The 17,100-nt window shown below is 43.2% G+C and overlaps 1 protein-coding gene and 1 long non-coding RNA gene across 10 annotated transcripts in view; one reads left to right on the forward strand and one right to left on the reverse strand.

Annotated features, from left to right (window-relative positions):
• TRIM2 (tripartite motif containing 2) overlaps positions 1 to 17,100 on the forward strand; it is a 165,791-nt gene that overhangs the window by 59,794 nt on the left and 88,897 nt on the right. For 2 of the 9 annotated variants that reach the window (XM_036887984.2, XM_036887985.2), the window contains exon 1: positions 9,199 to 9,910. The exons of the other annotated variants lie outside the window; for them this stretch is intronic. The gene's annotated coding sequence lies outside the window, so the exon portion shown is untranslated. Of the gene's footprint in view, positions 1 to 9,198; positions 9,911 to 17,100 lie in introns of those variants that run through there. 9 annotated transcript variants of the gene reach the window in all.
• Positions 170 to 9,027, reverse strand: LOC130682016 (uncharacterized). Its single transcript, XR_008995315.1, has 3 exons — positions 8,562 to 9,027; positions 1,241 to 4,515; positions 170 to 1,202 (listed from the first exon to the last, which is right to left on the reverse strand). It is a non-coding gene; the product is annotated as an uncharacterized LOC130682016 (long non-coding RNA).

Genomic DNA, 17,100 nt, shown 5'->3' on the forward strand with positions numbered 1-17,100 from the left:
AAAGACATGTATTTTGGGTGGTAGGCACAGAGTACACTGAAATCTACTATAAAGAATAGGAAAATGATCAGTTACCATGTTTTCACCTCATGCTGGATGAGAGGAGGTTTTGAAAGCAATGTTTCATCGTTCCTTTTTTTAAAAAAATGAGAACTTTATTAACAGGTGCTTGTTGTTTGTTGACTCTTTTTGGAAAAAGAATCAAGTTGTAAACTTTTATTACAAATTAAAAATGAGGTTCTTAAAAATATCAACCTCACCAGATATGAAGCAATTTAAACCTTTAAATTGGAAAAACATTACAGGCTTTAAAAAAAAAACATTTTTCATTACCAAAAAGAGACATCCTTTGGTAAAAATAATAAAAGCCCCACACTGCATAGATAATGCATATACTTCTGGTTATCTGGTCAGTAGGCAAAAAGCAAGCACTTAAGGTCTTCAGCTCCGATCTTCTGTTCACTTCTTGCTGCTGGAATTCCGTATTCATTTCTTCTTGTTGGACAGCTAAAACGGCAGATGGTAGGGATGGAGGCCGGCACTGTGCAGCCCAGGACGGCTGGGCCTCCGCAGCGGAGGAACTCTGAGCTGGGGGCGGGGGTCGGCTGCTTTCGTCTTTGCCATCCTGGGCTTTAGGGTTTTCCGGTCCTCCGTGTTGGTGACTGAGGTTGAGGTGGTACCTGCCTTGAGGTGGCTGCTGACCTGGGGTCTCTCGTCTTGATTGTCCTCATCCTTTGCACTGCCGTCCTCTCCAGGCTGTTTGGCCAGGAGGACCCCTGCGGAATCGTGGTCTGTACGCCCGGACGTATTGTCTCCCTGGTCCGCCCCTCTCCTGCAGCCTGGATGTCAGCACCCTCTGTCACTTCCGCCGGCACAGGAGGGCTGGAGTCCGGGGGCGCGCCCGCAGGGTCTCCGCACGTGGGCAGCTGGGCGGCCTCGCCTGCGGTGGGACCGAGCCGTGGAGCCCGGCCTCCCGGAGCGCTCTCGGACCCCTCATTCTCCCCCCACACTCACTATTCTGGTCATTCTGCTGGCGCCTATGTGGAGACCCTCTGGACGTGGAGGGCGTCTATAAGGCTTACAGCCCGCGGCGTATTCACCGCCTGGCAAAGGAGCTGCCCCAGGGCCTGTGCATGTGCTGCCTCTGCCCCGCTTTCTCCTTCAGCTCCACAGCCTCCCCATCTGACGTCCTGCGAAGGCACCTCCTGGGCTCTTTCCTCCGGACGGCAGTCCGCTGCACAAGCACATCTTCCTTCGCGTCACTCCCGCTGATGGAACCATATCTGTTTCTTACTCTGAATCCTTCTACTGTTCCCCAAACCTTCCTTACGACGACTTTCTCATCCTGCCGGCAGGCGCCCCAGGCGTGAGGCCGCTGCCCCGGTGCCAGGCCGGGTGTCTGCCGCGCTGCGGGCGGGGTGGCAGGTGCTTGCGGGGTGGCGACCGGGGCGGGAGGCGGCAGCTGCGGCTCCTCCCGGTGGGATGGTCAACTAGGCTGGCAGGGCGGTGGGGCTGCTCAGGGCTCTCGGAGGCCGCCCTCTGCACCCACACTACCCATCCAACTCATCATTCCTTTTTTTCTTCATTTATAATACAAGAACTGAAAAGACATTAAGTCACAGTAGTTCTAAGAAGTACAATTCTAAAAAGGCCCTTTGCCTGTTTTTGTTTTAGTTCATACAAAAACATGACACATACTTAAAATATGCAAAGTAACGATGAGAAAATATTTGGCAAGGACTTGAGAACAATGATTAAGACCCCAGAGAGAGTTGTTCTTTCTGTCTTGGCTTTCTAATATAGTCTTCCTTAATATTTAGTTTTGAAGTCATGTATGGTTCTGTGTTATGGCCTGATGCCTCTTTTGAGTAATGTCCCCAGAGAGTCAGGAACATCTTTCCCTGGCTAATGGATGAGCCCAAGAAGAATTCATCATTTCAAGAAAACAACATAAGAATGTATGCACTTACTCTAATGGAAGCAGTAGCAATTTCCTTGTCAATTTCCCAGTTGTTTTGAGATACTATGTTAGTGCTCATTTCCCTCTGCTGATTTTAAATTTGATCTAGTATTAATTGTTTATCCCCATTCAGTTTCTTAGTCCCTGGACTCCAGTTGTCATTTTTATCAGTTTTCATTCCTCTGCCACAGGGGACTTCAGCAGCTGCAGAATAAGAGAGAATCTTGTGCCTTTTATGATGAGACCAAAGGAGGCATGCTTCCCAATTATTCCTTTGTTTCTATCCCCAAATGTTCTCACCATGAGATTCTGTGAGCTCTTTGACTGAGTTATTAATATTCCTTTGTTTAGACTAATTTTCTTCCATTTCTTCCTGACATCTTACCATTACTTTTGTGTTGTCAGGTCAGGCTGCCATAACAAAATGCCACAGTCCCAGTGGTTTAAACAATGGAAATTTATTTTCTCACAATTCTGGAGGCTGGAAGTCCAAGATCATGGTGCCTCCATGGTCAAGTTTTGGTGGGGAATTCTTCCTGGTTTGCAGACAGCAGCCTTCTCACTGTGTCTTCACATGGCCTTTTTACCGTGCACACAAGTGGACAGAGAGAAAGAGCTTTGGTGTCCCTTCTTCTTCTCATAAGGACACTATTCCTATTGGATTAGGGCCCCATCCATATGACCTCATTTAACCTTAAGTACTTCCCTGAAGTCCCTATCCCCAAATACCCCTACATGGGTATTAGGGCTTTAACATATGAACTTGAAGGAGGACACAGTTTGGTCCATAACATTAACCACAGTCAATACAGTTAAAATTAAGTTTTGTTTTCCCTTCCAAAGTAGCTGGGTTTTTTTCTTCTAGTGTTTCTATTAAATGGCATTTGATTTTTTAATTTGTAAAACATTTTTTGGTTTCTGATAACTGTATTATGGGAATCCAGTCATGAAGAAGACATAGATTCTACTCATGTAGACTCCTCAAGGAGTAATAAAGTAATAAAAGAGACAATTGCCTGCACAAATGACCAGAGAATCTGGGAGATTGGAAGTACCGTAAGTGAAATACAGTGTGCTCTGGGATTCAGAGGACATCATCCAAGGGGTGCCATTTAAGCTTTGTAATCAGGGACAGGCAAGATTTGGTCTGGGGAAAATACAGGTCAGGTCAGGTTCAGCAGGAGTAGATACCATGAAAGCAGGAAAGTGCAATTCAGTTGAAACCTAGGGAGTCAACAGAGGAACACTGGAATTTGATCTTAGGTCACAGAAGATAGTTAGGGTCTAAGATCAGCACTTTAAGGGGGTCACAGTGACTAAGTTGCCCCTTGACAATCTAGACATATCACCTTTCAATAATTCTGATGCCTCCAGTTTTCCCTACAGTGTTGTAACAACTCAGATGTATAGAGTTGGCTGTGTTTAGATACCGTGTCATGAAAGAGAGAAAGTGAGAAGGAGACAGACAGACAGACAAGGCAGGAAGGAGGGAAGGGGAGGAGGAATGAATGTGTGACAATGTATCTTTAAAAAATAAGATCACGCTTACCGTGGCAGATGCACACACACCGATCACCACGGGAGAACCAAGACTGAGAGAACTGGAGATTCTTTGCAAATTCCCCAGGAAAAATAGTCAAAGAATATGAAACAGGAACTTAAGGGAAATATTAATGGAAATTATCATACTTAAAATGTACATCACTAGTGATCAAATACATAGAAAACTTAAAAACAATGATTTACTATTTTCTCCTCATTGGATTAGCAAATATTTTAAAATAACACTATTGGTGAGCTGTATATGTCAATTTTATACTTTGCTAATGGGAATGTAAATTGGCACAACCTTCGTGAAAGGAATTGTGCAATGTTTTGCTCTCTTAAATGTTAATACATCTTGATTTGATATTCCACTTACAGGATTCCATCCTGAAAATACAGAGGTGTGGATAGAGATTTGTGTTTAGCCATTTCATTGAAGTTTTATTTATAATAATTGGAATTTTAGGAACAACCTATAAGTGAACACTATGAAATTGGTTGCAGGAATGATATATCAATTAATGGAAATATTCTTTCGCTGTTTAAAAATGTATTTTCAAATAATTTTACTGATATGAGTATCATATGATGTTTTCAAAAAGCAGTTTCCAAAATTATGTGTATAGTAAAAATATGCATGAGGAAAAAATAGACAAAAATGGTAATGTCATTTATTCATTTATTCATATTACAAATAGTCATTAAACATGTATGTCTTGCAATGTATCTGTAGGTAGTTGGTCTATAGAAGGTTTCTATCTTATTCTTTATGCTTTGCTGGGTTTTCAAATTTTTCTAGAGCATTTAGTTGGTTTTCTTCTAAAATATGCATCTTAATATGTCCATTCCATTTCGCAGGGCCCAAGCCCACCCTGCCCTAAAGAGTTTCTGTTTACCCTATTTGGAAGTGATATCTCACTTTTCTGTGACTCTTTCAAATCCAGCTTACCATATATTGTCTTGAATTGTAGCCACTTTTGTGACTTTCTTCCTGTTCAGTTGGAGAGCTACTGGAGAACAGGGATTATAGCTTGGAGATCTAAGTTTCTAAGCAAAAGTGTAGCTCTCCTTCTCCACCTTTTCTATAAAGCCTTTTCTACCACTTGAAAAAGTGGGTGATTTCATCTTCCCTTGATCCTCAAAGCAGTTTTTTTATGCCTTTTTTATTGAGGGTCAATTCTGCTTTGGGTTTTAGCTAATTGTGTTTGTCTTGACCCCCCTATTCATCAGCCAACTCCTTATCATAGGAAACAAATCTTTTTCTGCTTTGTGCCCAAAGAGGAACCCGTGTGGTACTTGCAAAAAGTGTGTGCTCAGTAAATATCGGTTAGAATTATGACCTATGACGAATGAACACACTCTTCCCAGCTACTACAAACAGATGCCTTTCAGTAAGTCACCCATCTGAAGAGTTTAAGGTTGCTGTACAGGAGCAAGAAAGTGGACTAAGAAAGTCTATGAAGACCAAGCAACCCAGAGCATTGAGCAGTGGGAGTCACGAAGCCTAACCCACCAGGAAAGTCTGCCAGGAAATGAATTCACCTTAGATTCGTGCTGCCCAAAATAATACTCTTTAGTTCCTCTCTGGGTCCTGAGAACATTATCTGTGAAGCTCTACTTTCTTTCCCTATCTCAAAAACTTAATTAATTAATTCCTCCAAAAAATTCCACTCATAAACTGAACACCATAGATTTGCCCTATAACCCAATTTCAGTCTCTAATCTTCCAAATGTGGCCATTGAGAGAAAAGTTTAAAGTCAAGAACTTCATAAATATTATTTTAGGATAGAAAAATAGAATTAAGGAGACAAGGCAGAAGATTCATTTGTTGGGCTCCAAGTTTTTGCTTGGAGGTAATCCAGGAATTAAACAGGATGCTGATCTCATTCATAAGACTCCATGTGGTCATGGCAAAATAACAGAGGAAAGGAAGGAGTGGAGTGGGAAGGGTCTGGAGAGGAGGGGGGCATTGCACATGACTGCCAGGCTTCTGCATCAGGACTGGACAGAAGTGGGAAATAAATGGGAGGGCTGCTGGTAACTGTGTTCATAATTGTGTCAGTGGTGGCCCACTGATGCTGTGGGTCTGTGCCCAGCATACATAAGGTGTGGATGGGATCAGATAGGACAGGAAAAGCTTTAGGAAAAAAAGATTCTAAGGCAATATTGGATGGAAGATATGATGTGAGACAGGTTGTTATAGAAAAAAAAAAAGGAATGTATTTAACAGAATACAGTACATCTGTCAGTGTTCTTAGTTACTGACAACAGAAACTATTCTAGTTAGTTTGAGCATTAAAGAAATTCACTGAAGCATTTCAGGACATCATCAAGAAAGTGAAAGGACAACCTGCAGATTGAGAGAAAATATTTTCACATCATATCTGATACGAAACATATCCACAACTTAAAAATTCAACAATAAAAGATAAATTTAAAGAGACAATTAGAAATGGGCAAAGAATGATGGGTGTCAGCAGTATGTGAATGTACTTGATGCCACTGGACTTAACACCACTTAAAAATAGTTAAAATAGTTAAAACAATAGTTAAAAATGTATATTTAACCACAAGTTTTAATAATTAATTTTTTAAATGGGCAAAGGATTTCAATAGACATTTCTTCAGAGAAGATATGCAAATGGCCAATGAGCATTTGAGGCGATACTCAACATTATTAGGCATTAGGGAAATGGAAATCAAAACCACAATGAAATACTACTTCACACCCACTAGGAAATTGGAACCCACATACATTGCTAGTTGTAGTGTAAAATGATGTAACTGCTTTGGAGAATTGTCTGGCAGTTCCTCAAAATGTCAAACATAGGATCACCACATGACCCAACAATTCCACTCCTAGGTATATACCCAAGACAAATGAAAATACATGTCCACACAAAAAATTGTACAGAAATGTTCATAGCAGTCTTATTCATATTAGCAGATAAGTGGAAACACTCCACATGTCTATCAACTGATGAATGGATAGGCAAAATTTTGTATATTCATATAATAGAATAGTATCTGGCAATAACAAGGAATGTAGTACTGATTCATGCTACAATATCAATAAATATTGAAAAAATTTTCCTAAGTGAAAGAAGCCAGACACCAAAGGCCACATATTGTAGGATTCAATTTGTGTGAAATGTCTGGAATAAGCAAATCCACAGAGACAGCAAATGGATAATGTGTGCCAGGGACTGGGGTGGGGATGAGGTGAAGGGATGGGGGTGACGAGTGTGTATGAGGTTTCTTTTTGGGGTGATGAAAATGCTGTGGAATTAGGTAGTTGTGATGGCTGCACAACCTTGTGACTATACTAAAAACGCCTTTACTGTGCACTTTAAATAGTTGCATTTTATACTATGTGAATTATATCTTAATAAAACTATTATATATTTTTAAAAAAGAATACTAAGTGGCTCAGAGAATCTCTAAGAAATTCAGAGAATCAGTCCTGAAGGCTACCCATCTGGTAGCAATACCTAAATGATACCCCCAGAAGGTTCCAGAGTGAGCTCTAGCTGTGCCCCTCTGGCACACGCACAGGCACCTGGTTGGCTGGCTGGCTACTAGCTACTTTGCCCGTGCTGGCCCTGAGGGTCCAGACCTCTGTAGCAGGCCCCACCACTTCACAGAAAATGGCTTCTCTAGAGTGTGCTTTCTCACATTGTTTTCACCCCAACTGAAGTCTTAGTGTCTGTGCATGCGAATGCCAGAGCCTAGGTCACAGCTTCAAGCCCTAACTGCAAGGGAAGCGGAGGGAGCATGCTGTGGCAAGGCAGGCAACACTCAAACAAATGTCCACTGTGCCACACTTCTCTCAATGGGTGTGCCTGGCAAATGGTTTCAAAGTCATAAAATGTAGGAGTTAAGCGGTTCCTCTGAAGTTCATCTGCTAGTCTGACCATTTGGTCCAAAGACCGTCACCTTGTCAAAGGCAATGGGCAATTTCTAGCTTTATCTTGCCTGCCTTTTTAAGCATTTTGAATATTCATCACCCCTTTCTTAAGCATTTCTCTTCCCTATTTGTGGGTCATCCCTTCATGTACTTTTCTAATCATTTTTCTCTCAGTTTCCAACCAAAGCTGCTCTCTCTGTCCGCTTAAAACTGGTGTTTCTCCTCATCTCCATATTCAATCCTCTTACTAATTAAATGCATACTGTGTGAATGTTATGGGTTGGACTGTGTCCCTCCCCAAATTCATGTGGTGAGTCCAACCCCACTACCTCAGGAAGTGACCTTATATGGAAATAGAGCAGATGTACTTGGTTAAAATGAGATCACAGGGGGATAGGGTGGGCCCCTAATCCAATATAATTTACGGAGAGGGAAATTTAGATACACTCACACAGGGAGAATGCCACGTGAAGACTGGCATTTTATTTCCCTACAAGCCAACGAACTACCAGAAGCCAGGGGAGAGGCCTGGGACAGATATTTCCCTAGAGCCTGCAGAGTGAACAAGGTCCTGTTGACACACCGACCTTCGATATCTAGACTCCAGAACTGTGAGACAATAAATATCTGTTGTTTAAGGCCCCCCAGTCTGTGGTGCTTTGTTAGGGTAGCCCTAGCAAAGTAAGCGAATTTTTCTTCACTCCTGTATTTGCCTTCTGCTTTTAAGTGGACGACTGCGTAACTTGTATTTCTAGCCAGAATACTTCATACAACCATGGGCTGTCTTCCCTGCTGGGACATTTGTATTTGGATATCACACAGAAACCACTAGCTCAGCTTGTTTAAAACTCAATTCATCATTTCTCTGCACCTCCTCCTTCACTTTTATCTCGCGGTGAATGGTACCCACTATCCACCCTGTTGCCCGTGTCAGAACCTGGGTGATAGCCTACAACTCCCATCCTCTCCTTGTCACCAGACATCAAACCCGAAAGGTTCCACCTCTCTTACGCCTTTCCTGCCTATCCCAGCCCACCTCCACTCCCTTCCTAGTCCGTCTGCCCTCCTTATGCCTTCCCAAGTACTCTTTCTGAAACACAAATCTGATAGTTACGGACCTGCTTAAAAATTTTCACAGGGCCCCCTACCTTCCAAAGGTCAAATCGCAGAGCTCAGCTGGTAAGAAATTTGTAGTCTCACTCCTTGGCATCCTCCAGGACGTGACCCCTCACCTTCGCTCCTCCTTTCTGCAGCAATAGACATTTATATCTTGCCCCTGCCAATGTTTCTTCATTCTTCCTGATGCCTGCTCAGTTTCATAACTCAAATGCAGCCTCTTCTGGGAAGCCTGCCTTGATTTCCAGGATGATTTAACACCTGTTTCTATGTTCCCATTATTCTCTGGGCGTACACTCTATGGCAATTTCACACATGCTCAAATAGGTGGTCCCCTTCCCCCCTTTTCATCCCCGACTGCAGTCCCCAGTAAGGCACTTGAGAGTACAGACTTCAGGCTTCTCCCAACTTTCTGGTCTCAGCCTAGAGGCTGGCACCCAGGAAGCAGTCACAAATGTTTCTAGAAGGAGGGAAGGAAGGAGGAGGAGACTTCCTACCCTAATCTATTTTACAGAGTAAAAAAATGAGAGCCGAGGGGCAGTAATTGTTCATCTTTTTCAGGGCTGATCGTGTTGTTGACTCATTGTCAGAGCTTACGTAAACGCAGAGATTTTTTTTCCTCTCTCAGGAACTGTGATTGCTTTTAATAACGAACTGTCCCGTAACGGAGGCTGACCGATTTCAGCTCTCTGAGCGCCATCAAACTGAAGGGACAGAGTTTGCGTTCGCGTTCACAGGAGCGGCGCGGAGGGCGCGTTTTCAGCAGACCTGCAGGCCGAGCCAACCCCCTTTTTCTGCCCCTCCGGGCTGCGATTGGCCCTTCCCGGGAGGCCGGGCGCTGGAGCCGTCAGTCCTCGCACCGGGAAATCTTTCTGGAATTAAGCACCAACTTGCGTGTTTGCGTGTCTTTTGTGCGGGGATTGGCCGCCGTGGGGGCTTGCAGGGCCGCGAGGTCCGGGCAGCATGTAATCCACATCTGCCTCTCCGGCTTATGGAAAACAGATGTCTCTGCGCGGGGCCTGAGCACGGGATGGAAAGGCCCAGCCAGGGAGCCTTTCGGAGCCGAGGACCCCGACTGCAGCCTCCTCGCCATCCAGCAAGGAAGCAGCTCTTCCTCCGCTCGTCTGTCTACACAACTGCAGCCTAACGCCCAGAAACCGTCGGCGGTACAGCAGTTTCACCCTCGGATCACCCCGGCGGCGCGAAGAACCGGACGCGCGGAGGAGCGGCGCCATCGCCGGCGCCGCCAGCCCGCCGTCCGGGACGGGGAGCGCGCCCCCGGCCCCGGCGAGGGCGCAGGCAGAGCCGGAGGCGGAGTGCCCCCGGCTGCTCCCATTCCCGCTCCCGCGCCTCCTCGCCGCCGAGCCAGCGCCGTCCCGCAGTAAGTCCGGGTGCGCGCCGCGGCGGCCGCTGGCGGCCCGCGCCCTGCCCACCGGGCACTGTCCCCTCTGGGCAACGTGCGGCTGGACCGCAGAGTGGCCACTTCCGGGTCCTGGCTGCGCAGGTGCGAGGCCGGCCTGGAGCCGACGCGGGTGCGAGCGCTGGGCTGCGGGCGCTGTCAGCTGCGGAAGTGCACAACCTTGACACTGCCGCGCATCAGGCCTGGCCTGCGTGGTCTCCCGGAGGACGGCGATCCTCTGCCGTTCCTGAGATCGTTGCGCAAAGCTTAGGGAGTGAAGCTTTTAACTCATTTTGCACTGAGGGGGAAGAAAGATATTCTGCAGTCTTAAAGCGGTAGCTTTAATAATTGTTGAAAAGATGGGTTTCCGCCTCCTCTCTCTTTTAACCCCCTCCCAAACCCCGCTTTTAACTTCGGTCATGTCCCTAAAAGTAACTACTTAAATAGATTTCTTGCCTCTTAGCCTCGACTCTTACTCTCTGCCCAAGTTCAAACTACAGTTCTAATTTATTAAGGGGAGGAGATGCTGATTGTTGAGGGTTTGCAGGGCTTTTTTGGTGGAGACATATTTATTCTGAAAACACATGTCCCGTGTTGAAAACCGCATGCTGCAGACAATTAGGTAAAAGGCTGGGGGTGGGGAATAAAAGGTTTTGTTGCATGAAGTGCCTGTCAGATCCAGAGCATTCTAAGAACCCAGATTCCTTCCCACCTGTAGTTCAGTGCCAAAGAGCAACTGGTTCCTTCTTCATCCCTTTTCCCAGAAATCATTAGTCGTAATTTTTGAAACAGAGACAGCTTTAGATGCAAATGATTTCTAAATAACTAATTTTAAAACACTTAGAGTCCCAGATATTCGAAGATTAGGTTAGCCCCTTGGGTAAGAGTTGTTCCTGTGGCAGTGTGCACACACCAGTGCCTTTTTTCACTAAACTGCTTTTAGCCTCTTTTCTTCAAAAAATGGAGATTAACTTACATGTCAATATTTTTAGAATATAGCTATGGGCTTGATTCTTGACAACCTGTATTTCCGGGTTCCGGGTTCCTTTACCAGGGTATGGGAGGAAGTATGCGCTTGGTTAACTACCTCCCAGCTCTCCCTGACCTCTAGTCTCAGATTTCCACTTGACTTCACCCTTGGCAGATGTAGTACCTGCCCTTGAGCTGAAAGAAACAAAAGAGCAGGAATGATTCAGAACATTCTGACTACCACAACCTTAACCAAAGACTCAAAGTACTTTGTTTAATTCTTTATGACGCATATTATGTTTCCTTCCTCTTCAAATTTAGGTACATCCAAGCAAGTAAGGACCAATTAAAAAACAGAAAACTCCACCTCCTTCCTCCCTTAGAACTAATATGCATTTGAGTCTATGCAAGGTCACCTACAGTAATGAAATGTCTTCATGGTGGGACAATTAGTCATGTTGTGGACTGGGTGCAGAAGAGTCAATGCCACAGCTCCTCACTGGCCTCATATTTTCACATTCTTTCCCCTGTGGCCTTATCCCTTTTCTTCTACCCTTTCCTATCCTGCCCCTTTTAGGTACTTAACGTGACTGTATTTTGGATGATGGAACCTAGGAAATCATTACTTTACAATGTCAAGGTTTGTTTAGATGACAGTGTCCCTTACCAGCATTCTCAGAACATTTTTTTCAAATCCTGTCTTTATATTCCTGGAAGATCCTGTGTCTGTTCAATCCACCATTGGAAATTCCGTGGTATCTTTCAAAAGTAAACATGGTACCTATATCTTGAATCATTTTTCTTGCATATTCATTTCCATGTTTTTCTTGTATGGTTTATTGATTGGTCAGTTTATTTCTGCTTCATACTGAAATGCAAGTGGAATGAACTTCTCGTAAGGTGATGGATATACATGGGCTAAGGAGTGTCCCTGAGACTTTGCAGTATACATTCTGACCTTTACTTTACCTTGGGCTGACTTCTGTCCTTGGAATTCCACTGACTATTCTAGAAAGAGGCTGGATATTTACGTTGGGGCTCAGGAGTGATCTGTTTATTTGGCCTTTTGGGAGCAGCGTAACTCACCACCTAGAAGTGCTGCTTGATAAGGATTTGTCTATTCAACGGAAATAAGCCCCATCAGGTAAAACGTCACTGCCCAGGGAATCTTTGAAAATGCCATCCTGATACCCTGAACTCCAGGGGAAATAATATCATCAAAGACTTTCTCCTCTCACCACTCCACTAAGAACAGTACTCGGTTTACAGCAAATCCATCTTGGATTGTGAATTCCCAAAAGACAACTTTAACTTGATTTGTCCAGGCCCTAAAAGTTTACGCTGGCAGGTGCTGGTGAGACGCTTTTGATGTTGCTGCGAATGATGCAGATAAGAACAATAACAGTTTTCCTGTGGGGTTGCATGAGAAAATATAGTTCAGGATGTCTGTGAGAGAAGCTTTTCTGACCTGTTACCTTAAAAACCTTGAGTCAAAGCTGAGGTACTGTCATACTCCATCACCAACAGTATTTCTTAAGCTCATATATGTTAGAGCTTAGGTCTGATCTGCTAGTTTAGTTTATTATTTTGTCTGGAAGAGAAAAGTAGGTCATAGTATTTGTTCTTGTTAGAAGAATTGGCAAGTCCCACCTTTGAGATAAGTAAGTAAGAGGAACATGGAGTAAATCTCGTGATGCTGAGCCACTGTTTTACCAGCCAATCAGCATTTTTGAAAGTTTAGTGGAAATTTAACCTCAAAAACTGAGCTTTTGTTGGTAAGTATTTTGTCTTACTAATACTGGTTCCTTCCTATGTAAAGCTCTAATTTTTGCATATCTTGCCTTTGAGGCTCATCTTAATCCTTGAACAGAAATATCCTTTCCCTAGAATTTTCAACACATTTCTCTTTCTTATAACATATTAGATGTCTAGTTGAAATGTATTTAGGCAGAAGGGCTAGCTAGGGAGATTAGGATGTGTCCTTGAGTCAAACAAAAACACTGCTTATATCAGCATCTTTATTAACTTAAGATTTAAAAGTGCTCAAATCAGAAGCTGTAGATACAGGTTCACTTCTGCCTTAACTGCAGTAAAATGAATCAACCTACCAAGTGTGGACCTCTGGAGCCAGAGCGATTTGTAGAAATATGGTAGAGGCAGTGGAGTTCTGGGCAGTGAGTAGACTTTTAAATCACCATCTCCTTATTGTAACTATTTTTCAGGTTTCAGAATGTCTGCCCTTTGAGGGATGTCTTCTTTGGTTTAAATGTAGTCATTGATTTAAACCAAGATATCAAGAGAGGCATACATTCTTGCTGACCGGTTTCTCTCCCATTAGGATCAGGACTAGTATTATAGCCTCTTATTGCTGACCTTAAAGGATGATGAGTTTTAGGACCAGGAAGCAAACAAAAATGGAAAGTCTCTCAGCTTAGGACTCCTAAAGAGAGAGATCTGACATAATACCAAAAATATGAAGTATTAGACCCAGTTTTGTTTTAGATTATTCTTTCCAACTGGGTAGAAGAAAGGGAAGATGGTTTTCAATCCCAGTGTCCACCAACAGGATTTGTTGAACAAATAGTATGTTTCAAGCCCCCAGCTTTATGATCTGCAAAGTACAATTGCTTATAAGGCAGAGCGTAAGCCTGGAAGGATTTTTGAGCCTTGGTGATCCCTTTAGACATTAGCGGGCTTCCTTCTCTTACCTGTTCACTGGTTTCCTCACCTGGGAAACCAGCTTTAAGGCTGTGGTAGGACCCTCTCCTGTGGTCAGCTACAGCCACTTCCTGGAGGAATCAGGATGGCCCCTTGACAGAGATTTGCTTCCTGGGGCAGTGAAAGGTGTGTTCTTGGCTTTGCTGAAATAACCCGGGTAAAGTGGCACTTGCGGCATAACCCTGCGACTCCTATTCAGTGCATGGCTATAGTCCTATATGTCCTAACCCAGGCACCAAGCAGTTCAACAGTGGCCAATATGACCCATGATGGGGGCATGGCTGGAGGGTAAATGTTAGATATTTTTGAGCTTCACCTTAATTTAGAGGATGAGATTTAGTCAGGAAAACAGCCTCTCAGACTAAACAAAGACAGAACTGCCTCTTTTGTTGATCACATGCAATTTATTTAAATTAGTGTCACATTCAACTATGGTGTCAAAGGTATATTATAAAACTGTCTAAAAGGATGAGTTTGCTGGGCCTTTGCATAGGCATATAAGAGGGATTAGACACATTGAATAGGATTTACATTCTTATTAGCTTGCCTGTATATCCTCAGCTATTGGATGCAGCGGGAGAGCACATGTCTATCTTTTTAGCTGGGCAGACTGCCTTAGTTATGATTCTGCTGGGAATTAAAGTAATGAACTTGAAGCATAGGAGGGGGAAGGGAAAGGGTAGGAACCTGCAGGATACTCAAAAGAAGGGAAGCTTGGGGTCAGTTCTGACATGTCGCACTTTTTTTTTTGTGATTCTAGTTTACCAGTACTGTTTGCCTTAGTAGCCCAGGCTGTCTCAGTGTGTAGCAATCTCCTCCTATCAGTGAGTGAATTGTCTCCTTGCAGGTGTGGGACAGCTGGCTCCCATTTGCTAAGCATATGTCCAGGGTTTCCTCCACTTACCCCATGCATTGGGTTCTGCTTATGAAAGGCAAAATAATTGCCATATTAGTCAAAGAAGGAGGTTATAAATATGAACCTTTATGAAATGTAAGCACATATTTTGGATACTGCCTTTTTTAGCATGGCCAGTCAGAAATCACCCAAGGAGAGTGGATTAAAACGGTACTCAAATGGGCTAAATGTTTGTGTCTTGATTGCTGCAGAAAACATGGCAAAACTTAGGTGTCTTTCTCTTCTAAATCTTCGCCACTGATGAGGCCACTGATCAAACCAAATTTAACAGTCACAGAATGTGGTCTCCAGATTCCTGGTACCATTAAAAAGTTTTTTTTTACAAAGCTCTTTCCATTTTAGAGAAGCAATTCTTTGCTAATCTGTTGTGCCACTTGATCTTGAACAAATGAGCCTTAAATGATAAATGCTCTCTTTTGCTCCAGGTCACAGAGAAGTCACACAATCATGTTGTACCTTGAGGTGATGTCACTCGTTGCCATTTGCTTAGAGGAAGGATAAGCAGAAGCTAAGTGCAATCTTTGTGCTGTTCTTCCCTATTTTTGGCCATCAGGTAGCAGTTACCCTTTGAGTGTCCTTTATTCCTTTCCTACACAAATATCTCAATCCAGGAACCTAAAGTAGAAAAACAATTGATGCCTGAAGGCTAAAACCCACTCAGAGCTGCCAAGCCCTCCACCAGAACACTATGAAAAGATCTAGGAGCCTGAAAAGGGAAGAGGTGGGAGTGAGGGGCATAGGGGGCCCTGTGCCGAGTGTTCCTTTATCGTGTGACATCTACTTTAATATCTCCACTTCAGCTACAGACCCCACAGAAGAAGGTATGTTTTATTCATTTGTAACACAGTTTCACTGAAAGAAAAGCAATTGGATTTCTCAGGGATTTCCTCTACAAGGATTACACTTGTAGTCCACATAAATTGTTTTGCTTAAACAAAGGTTCTGAATTTTTAATAAGCATCTATTACAGATCAAATTCATCCTACTTTCTAACAAGCCTTTACATATCAAGAATGAGAAATAAGAATTTGCTTTGAATAGTTAAAGTAGTTTCTGTATTAAGAGGAAGACAGATTTGTTGGGGTATGAAATTCTGAATTCCATCTGCATGGGAGCTGGTTTTCATTTGTAACGCGGTACAAAATATTCTTGGCATGTTTGGGGCTTATTCCACACACGATGCTTTATGCTAGAACTAAATCTAGATAGAGCTAAGTAGATTTCTTAGATTTTTTTCAGAACCATTTCTTCATCATCAAGTCCTTTGGATTCATGCACCCACTGAAGTACTGCCAGTTTTTTCTATAAGGAGTTTATAATGAAAGAGTCTATAATGAAGGAGTCTTCAGTCTTCATTATTCACCAGGCAACTAGTGTCTGTGGAGGGGTGGTCAAGGGGGACAGGAGTTCCCCAGCAGACCAAAGGGAGAGAGTCATTCCTGGTAGAGACACTCTCATCTCCTCTTTGTGTCCAGTTTTCCAAATTTTATGCATAATGGCTGCTGCGATAGTTATACCTTAATATGCATGCGGTATTTGGTGTTAGCAATTTAAGTATGATCACTCGCTTCACTTGAAATCACTTGCCAGAGCATCACGTTTGTGGAACAAATACCAAGGGTGAGATAAAGAAAAAAGTTTATTTGACCTCTTTAAAACAAATATTTACATTAAAAACACAAACAAGTCTAAATTCATATGGCTGGTTTTGTAGGGAAAGTTTGGTGGTTTGGGGATGTGAATACTTAACAAACACATCGACTCTGTTGATTTGCAAAGCTTGTCTTCACTGGAAATTAGAGTGAGGGTTGGCTTTTCCTTGATTCAGTATGCTCATGGGATGAACCATACCGACATCCTAAATTGACAGAGGTTGACTTGCTTTTTGTACTGCAGGCATATTTAGCAATTCTTTTATTTGGGAGTGGGATAGCAATTCTTGATTCACTTTTAGTCTTGTAACCAACAAAATTGAATTACCAAAAAAAAAAAAAAATACACCCCAAGACAAAAATATTAAACTCTTCATTTTGGCATACTGTATTACCTTGTGGATTTATTGCACCAGAGCTGATTATATTGGGACTGTCAGTTATTTCTTCCAGGAGCCTGGGGTACTGCATGCCTTAAGGGAGATGGAGGTGACTATATGCTATCTGTCTTTTATTCTGAAGATAACCCTACTGATCCACCAAGATGTGCTTTGCAGTTTTCTCCATCCCTCCTCCCACTCTTTATTAGTAGTGAAATATATTGGCCTCTGTGGCACGAATCTAGAAGAACCAGCTCACGTGGTCCAACCCAGAATTTCATCAGCCGAGCAGCTACCTAGCTGAGCTAACTCAGCACTGAGATGATGATAATGATTTAATCTCACATTTGAGGAAATCTTTACCTTCAAAAAAGCACTTTCACATAATTTATTCCATCTTATCTTTACAACTCTGGGAGGTAACAGAGGCTAAAATTGAGAGGTAACATTTAGAGCCAAACTAAGGCTCCAAGAAGTCCAGTGACTTTTCAAGTAAAAGGAGACCTAGGATGCGCACCTAGGATGTCCTGCTCACCA

The sequence above is a fragment of the Manis pentadactyla genome, chromosome 1 (genome assembly GCF_030020395.1).
Source record: "Manis pentadactyla isolate mManPen7 chromosome 1, mManPen7.hap1, whole genome shotgun sequence".
Classification (NCBI taxonomy): Eukaryota; Metazoa; Chordata; class Mammalia; order Pholidota; family Manidae; genus Manis; species Manis pentadactyla.